General features: G+C 36.8%; 1 pseudogene; it reads right to left on the bottom strand.

Annotated features, from left to right (window-relative positions):
* Nucleotides 1-329: 329 nt before the first annotated feature.
* LOC140532134 (recombining binding protein suppressor of hairless pseudogene) lies at nucleotides 330-8,006 on the bottom strand (annotated as a pseudogene).
* Nucleotides 8,007-8,311: the final 305 nt, after the last annotated feature.

Below are 8,311 nucleotides of genomic sequence, written 5' to 3'. Positions count from 1 at the left end.
CAAAAGTGTACTACATGTGATACAAAAAAGGTATGGTGAAAATGTACCTTTTACTAAAGCTTATACACGTTCATTGGTCTATGAAAACTATGTGATGTTCATTGTTTTCTAAATTTTGTCCCAACCACATTTCTATTTCTTGCCCATTAAAAAAAGCAAAAACAAAAAATCCAGCTGAAATATAGATTCCCATTAAGTTCTTATATTTTGACTTTTTTTTTTTTATTGTGACTTCTTCTTTTCCAAATCAATACTTGTAGGTTACATGGCTCAAAGAGGATTGCTCAGAATGGACAGTTTTTCCAAGCAGCTACAAAAGCTTTTTCCATATTCTCATTTGCAGCACTTGAGAGTCAGGATAGGTCCTAGGTCACAACAGTGGTTAGGATACAACTGTTGCTGTAGATGATGTGACACTGGTTGGATTTATGCTAACATTTGTGTAACTTCCCTCGCTGTCTGTGTTTGATGTGATAGTGGCCATTAGGCTTGAATTGGCTAAAAGGATTGCTCCTGCTGCACTGAAATGTGGCCATGGCCCTGGTTCCAGTGTGTATGAAGAGGTCAGGCTGGTAGAATAGATTATTTCAACATTAAGAACAAAGTTACTGGGACTTGGACTGACTGACGAATCCACCTCCAGTCTTCTTGGAATGCAAAAATGTCTGGGACAAAGCATGCTATCTGCACATCTGTAATAGTTTCAGCTTCCACATCCCCAAGCCAGATGTAATTTGGAGTGAAATTCTGTCCTATAAGTTCTAGCATTGCTACATCTCCACCACCATTCAACTGAAGACTTTCTACAAAAAGTACAGGTGTTACTAGAGTATGGAGAGGTCCTATACCCTCATAGAATGTATATTTTGCCTTATCTGTACTAATGATTGTCCATGAAGATCCATCATTTATCATCTCTTTATTTGGTTCTTTTGGGCATAGAGTAGCTTGAAATTGGATTATTCTTTCTTGGGAAAGGCATAAGTACATCCTTTCTGTATCCTTAAGGTAAAATGCACATGGATGTAACTGAGACACTGGATCATCTGCATCTAATAATGCAGGCTGTTTATCAACTTTTCAAATTATCAATCTCGGTAGTGCTATGCATGTAACTGAACGCACAAGTTTAACAATCTGTCCATAATGAATATAAACATCTCTCACTGTGAGTTCTTCTCCTTCTGATTCATCATCATCCAAGAGTTGAATATAAAATGCTCTCTACTGTTGCTAACTGGCATGGGAATCCCCTCTTTCTATGTGTCAATATCTGGTGCTGACTGTGATCGAAGTTGATTAAATAATGCCACTTTTGTTCCTGAAGTTATGCATAAGTCAGCATTTTTCACTGATTACTTCTTTTTAGAAGGTTTGGAGATAACTTTGGTCCATTTACTGAAGAACACACCAACGTTGTCACTGTTGTCATACAACATTTTTACAGATAACATGAAATGCTTTCACTTGTCTGAATCAGATATATACAGGTGAGGAAGAACAAGGCATACTGTCAGAGAAAGTCAAGGCTCCTGCCTCCAGGGCCTTGAAAGAGAAATTAAACTGGGCTCAGGCAATAGCAGAGCTTGAAAAGCAAGTTAGCAGCTTGCTAGAGGAGAATCAAAAAATGCTGAGGAAAATAACACTTTAAAAAAAAAGCTAACTCTCTTGGAAAAAGAGGTTCAAAAGCCAATGAGGAGAAGGAGGCTTTAAAAAGCATAATTAGTCAAATGGAAAAGGAGGTTCAAAAGCTCACTGAAGAAAATAATTTTTTTTTTAAAATTAGAATGGAACACGTGGAGGCTAATGACTTTATGAAAAACCAAGAAATTACAAAAAAAACAAAAACAAAACCCAAAATGGATTTTTAAAAAATGGAAGATAATGTGAAATATCTCGTTGGAAAAACAACAGACCTGGAAAATAGATCCAGGAGAAACAAATTAAAAATTATGGGACCTCTTGAAAGTTATGATCAAAAAAATAGCCCAGACATTATCTTCCATTAAATTATCAAGGAAAATGACCCTGATATTCTAGAACAAGAGGGAAAAATAAATAGTCCTTTCCTGTCAGTATTCCACATTGTGGTCAGGCTGGAAATCTTTTTCAATCTGTCTTGTTGTGGCTTCTACTTCTCTAGAATTTGTTTAGAGTCTTCTTTTACAGATATTTTGAGGGGTATGGGGAGAGAGGTCAGGAAGGTCCCTGCTTCTATTCCACTGTCTTGTCTCTGTCCCAGTCGAGTGCATTCCTAAGGCAGTTTTTCAGTGTGTTTTAGTGATCTATGATCATTATTCAGAACACTGACGCCTGCCAAATATAGATATATAGAAGTGTTAGTAAATCAAGAATTTCTGACTAACAGACTATGAGAAAAACAATAGTTTTTCTATTTTTTTTATTGTTTATTTTCTATTGTTTATTGTTTTATTGTAATAGTTTCCTGGGTTTGATTTTTTTAATACTTCATTATATCTGTATTGGGAAGATAGAAGTAAATCTCTAAAATTATTGTAAAACTAGTAATTACTTAATGATTTAGCAAAGAAGAATAATAGAACATCTCTATAATTATGTCTGTCACTATATAATTTAAACTGACCAAATGAAATGTGAGGGCAGTTTTAGAGGCCATGAAAAATGCTATAAGTTATTTCATATTTCATGTGTATCAATTAGCAGACTACTGTCAGGATAGGAATAAGTAAACATGCAAACAGAAGTAAAATGGAATCAATAATATGAATATTGTATTATGTTCACAGTGGCATCATATTTCCTACTAAAAAACACTATAGCTTCTTTATTAACTGTAAGTAAAGTCATAAAATCTTTAACAAATAGGAAATGAAAACCTTGTGCCAGTACATTATTTAAAACTCTAAAAGGTAAGTTGGATCTTTGCCTATAGAATGGCTAAAGTTTTCCCAGTTAAAATAAGTCTGATATACAGATAAATATTTATCAGAGGCATGCTAACTAACAGATTAATTTAATAATTTCATTATCAGCAAATATGAAAGTCTTGAAAAATATAGATGTGCAGTATGGTGTATCTATTCATGATGCAATCATTCCAAAGAGAAATCCTTATCAGTTTTATATTTGCCGTACAACACTAAAATCATTCAAAAATCACTTATCTTTTCATTTGAAAGAAAAAAAAAATACTAGACAGAGCTACCTATATCATACTGAGGGAAAATATGTATGCATGCATGAAAGTGTGTGTACGTATATATATTTGCAAGTGTAGAAATTTACTTATCCAGCCCAATCCTCTTAATACATTAAGAACATGAGGAACACAAAATAGTATGTCTATATTGGCAAATCACTCTGTGCCCATATCATTAGGATATATGATGCTGTAATCAAGAAAAAGATCCTGAAGCTGGATTCAGAATTCTAGTCTTCTGTCTTGTGATTTCAGCTTTTCTACATTAATTAAATGGGCAAACCAGATGCCAGAAGGGATAAATTAGCATCATTTTGGTTTGGGTAAGTTACTTAGCATCACTTTGACAGTATTTGATTAGTAGGAAGATTATATGAGATATCATATGTAAAGCACTTTGCCAGTCGTAAAACACTATATAAATATCAGCTACTACCACTACCACTACTACCACTACCACTAATACTACCACTACTACTACTATCACTACTCCTCTTACTGCTACTACCATTACTACTATTAATAATTTATCTGTGATATCATCATTATGGGTACACCCTATGCTGATATGGATTTACATATTGCAAGCTCTCTACATCTTTCCTTTCACTGAGCTTTGTGTTGACATCATTCAATAATTCTTCCAGAGAAAATAAAGCAGTGTGCCATAGACCTTCCTTATGCTCTTTTAACATTTAGTAGGGGCAGAGCCAAGATGTCGGAGTAGAAAGGAACACATACGGAGGCTTTCCCCACACATCCCATAAAATACCTGTAGAAAGGGACTCTGAACAAATTTTGGAGCAGCAGAAGTGGAGAACAACAGAGTAGAGGAGATTTCCAGCCCAGGGTGACCTGAAAGGCCCACTGGAAATGTCTGTTGCACCAGGCGTGGAGTGGAGCCCAGCCTAGCCTTGGCCACATGGCCATTCTCGCTAACAGTGGGGGTGGAATCTTCAGTCGTGGAATTCCCAGTCCCAGCAGCAGTGAGTTCCCAGATCCCTCAATCCACAGGCGCCAAAGGTCAGTGACAGGGTTTTTTCAGCTGGCTGGAAAGGAAGAAGGGCCTTCCTATAACTCTGGCTCCAGGCAGTGGCCAACCCCAGAGCCTACATTGGGCAAGTGTCAGCAGTTCTCAAGGCAGCCCTTACAGAGGCTCTGAGGGAGCTGGGTTTTGTCTCCCACTGAACAGTGGACCTACCCCCACAACTTGACTGAATCCTAGACCCCCCAGTGCTGGCTTGGCAAAACTGGAGGCCAGGTGGCTGCAGAGAGGAACTCTGTTAAGACTCTGGGCACAAAAATATCTCCCTCCTCCCAGACCAGTGTACACTCTTGATTGTGCCGCTTTGGAGGAACTGAGACCTTACAGATTCCCAGAGTATACCCTACTCTTGACAAAGGACCCAAAAGTCAAATAACTGGTTGGGAAAATGCCCAAAAAAAGGAAAAAAAATAAGACCACAGAAGGTTACTTTCTTGCTGAACAAATATCTCCTCCTTTCCTTTCTGATGAGGAAGAACAATGCTTACCATCAGGGAAAAACATAAAAGTCAAGGCTTCTGTATCCCAAACAACCAAAATAAATATTCAATTGTCTCAGGCCATCGAAGAGCTCAAAAAGGATTTTGAAAATCAAGTAAGAGAGGTGGAGGAAAAATTGGGAAGAGAAATTAGAGAGATGCAAGAAATACATGAAAAGCGGGTCAACACCTTGCTAAAAGAGACCCAAAAAAATTCTGAAGAAAATAACATCTTTAAAAATAGGCTAACTCATTTGGCAAAAGAGGTTCAAAAAGCCAATGAGGAGAAGAATGCTTTAAAAAGCAAAATTAGCCAAATGGAAAAGGAGGTTCAAAAGCTCACTGAAGAAATTAGTTTTTTTAAAAATTAGAATGGAACTGATGGAGGCTAACGACTTCATGAGAAACCAAGAAATCACGAAACAAAACCAAAAGAATGAAAAAATGGAGGATAATGTGAAATATCTCACTGGAAAAACAACTGGCCTGGAAAATAGATACAAGAGAGACAATTTAAAAATTATGGGAGTTCCTGAAAGCTATGATCAAAAAAGAGCCTAGACATCATCTTTCATGAAATTATCAAGGAAAACTGCCCTGATATTCTAGAACCAGAAGGTAAAATAAATATTGAAAGAATCCACTGAACACCTCCTGAAAGAGATCCAAAGAAACAAACTCCTAGGAATACTGTGGCCAAATTCCAGAGTTCTCAGGTCAAGGAGAAAATATTGGAAGCAGCTAGAAAGAAATAATTCAAATATTGTGGAAATACAATCAGGATAACCCAAGATCCAGAAATCAAAGGAACTAGGACTAAAACCAAGAATCACCTACCCAGCAAAACTGAGTATAATACTTCAGGGGAAAAAATGATCTTTCAATGAAATAGAGAACTTTCAAGTATTCTTGATGAAAAGATCAGAGCTGAAAAGAAAATTTGACTTTCAAACACAAGAATCAAGAAAAGCATGAAAAGGTAAACAGCAAAGAGAAATCATAAGGGACTTACTAAAGTTGAACTGTTTACGTTCCTACATGGAAAGACAATATTTGTAACTCTTGAAACTTTTTTCGGTATCTGGGTAGTTGGTGGGATTACACACACACATACACACACAGAGAGAGAGAGAGAGAGAGAGAGAGAGAGAGAGAGAGAGAGAGAGAGAGAGAGAGAGATACAGAGAGCACAGGGTGAATTGAATAGGATGGGATCATATCTTGAAAAAATGAAATTAAGGGGTGAGAGAGAAATACATTGAGAGAAGAAAGGAAGAAATGGAATGGGGCAAATCATCTCTCATAAAAGAGGCAAGTAAAAGAATTTTCAGTGGAGGGCAAAAGAGGGGAGGTTAGAGAAAAACGTGAAGTTTACTCTTATCACATTACACTAAAGGAAGGAATAAAATGCACACTCATTTTGATATGAAAATCTATCTTACAATACAGGAAAGTGGGGGATAAGGGGATAAGAAGAGTGGAGAGGATGACGGAAGGGAGGGCAATGGGAGGAGGAAGTAATTAGAAGTCAACCCTCTTGGGGAGGGACAGGATCAAAAGAGAGAGCAGAAGAAATGGGGGCCAGGATAGGGTGGAGGGAAATATATTTAGTCTTACACAACATGACTATTACAGAAGTAATTTGTAAAACTACACAGATATGGCCTATATTAAATTGCTTGCCTTCTCAAAGGGGATGGGTGGGGAGGGAGGGAGGAAGAGAAGTTGGAGCTCAAAATTTTAGGAGCAACTGTTGAGTATTGTTCTTGCATACAACTAGGAAATGAGAAATACAGGTAATGAAGTATAGAAAGTTATCTTGCCCTACAGGACAAAAGAGAAGAGGAGGTAAGGGAAGGGAAGAATGTTAGAAGGGAGGGCAGATTGGTGATAGGGGTAATCATAATGCTTGGAGTTTTGGGGAGACATGTAGAGAAAATTTGGAACCCAAAATTTTGTGGAAATGAATGTTGAAAACTTCAATAAATAAATATAAATATATATAAAAAAAACATTTAGTACACGCTAGTGTGGCACCCAGGTTGTCTATCTATTAGTTTGGAATTTGGATACTTGATTATCCTTCTTCATTTTTTACTCATATATAATTTTTATGATAACTTTAATGACACATACATATCATTATTCATATTACAATGCAGCCTGTTTACACCCAAAAATGGGACTACTTATTACCTTTTGGAAATATCTGTAATTTTTTTCTCTTCTGAGCTTGTGCCATGCTCTGAGATACATAACTATATGAGCATACATGGGAAAATGAAAGTATTAGAAAAAATATAGTTGTGGACTTTTTTTGGTTGTTGTTATTGTTCTCTTTGGTAGCAGCAGGCATCTTAATCACAGGATATGAGTACGTTTAAAATTTGCTGGTCTGAGTTTTATGAAAACTCTACCATATTCAAAATCAAAATTACATCTTTATGCTAAAAAATGCATTAGCCCATGCCGGGAAATATTCGTATCTCTTCCATAGCATTTTCATACTCTACTATGTTCCCATGTTTCCTATCTCTCTTGCTAACTTGTAAGTGAATTGGTCAGAGACCTCTTTTTTCCATCTTGAGAGATAGCCAAGCTTAGTGGACCATTTGTTGGACTTGTCATGAAGAAACAGATTCGAAAACTACCTTGAATACTTACTGTACCAACTGTTGGGTTTTAGGCAAGTTACTCAACATATCAGTTTCCTACCATCTAGAATAGGGATAATGCTACTTTACTAATATGCTATATAGAGTTCTGAGGAAGCTTCTCTGAAATCTTGAAATTGTCGTATAAATGGAAAGAATTGTCCATTTTTATGTATCAAATGACACAATATGTACAGTATTTGAAGTCATATCATCATCATCATCATCATCATCATCATCATCATCTACTGTTACCATTACAGAAGCATGGCATGGATAAAAATTCCAAAAGACAAAGTTTCAGGTGGTAAAGATAAATTTCTTAAACAGAGCAGTCAGTCAGTGAGTTGATGGACGGTGATTCTCTCAATAAGCAAGGACTCCAGGGGAGACTTTGAAGTACATTAAAGGTATGTTCCTTCTGACAGGGAACTCCTCGTACAAAAACAAAATTCAAAATTATTGAATATTTAATAAGAAGGTGACCTAAGTATACCCAGTTCCTCCTAACCACTCCGTTGTGTAGGAGGAGGAAGGTCAGCTGAGAATGTGGTCTGCTTGTGAGGCACAAGCTCCCTACAGCAATCTGGACACTCTGATTTTGTTCTATCTGGTTTGGTTTCTTCTTCATAAGAGAGTTGCCCCATACTCTAATGAAGGGGACTAAAGACAGGAGCTCTTTCTCCAGGAAAGCACCTAACTCACATTGAAATCTGTGTTACAGACAGAAATCAGCTTTTCAACTGAGTGTGTCTCAGCCCAAATGTCTTAAACAGATGCCTTGAGAAGAGCTGGAATGCTTTTGTCATTCTTAATCAAGGGAGGGGCTACTTTCTTTTGTCAGAGAAGGGAATATTATAAATTTTTATTTATAATCAAATGATACAGCATTGAAATTAATTTCTCTTGCTAGCATGAGGGAGATAAACCAGGGAGCATATATTAGATATTC

This window comes from Notamacropus eugenii, chromosome 3 (assembly GCF_028372415.1).
Source record: "Notamacropus eugenii isolate mMacEug1 chromosome 3, mMacEug1.pri_v2, whole genome shotgun sequence".
NCBI classification, from domain to species: Eukaryota; Metazoa; Chordata; class Mammalia; order Diprotodontia; family Macropodidae; genus Notamacropus; species Notamacropus eugenii.
The sequence above is the reverse complement of the archived record's forward strand: the minus strand, read 5'-3'. Positions and strand labels throughout refer to the sequence as shown.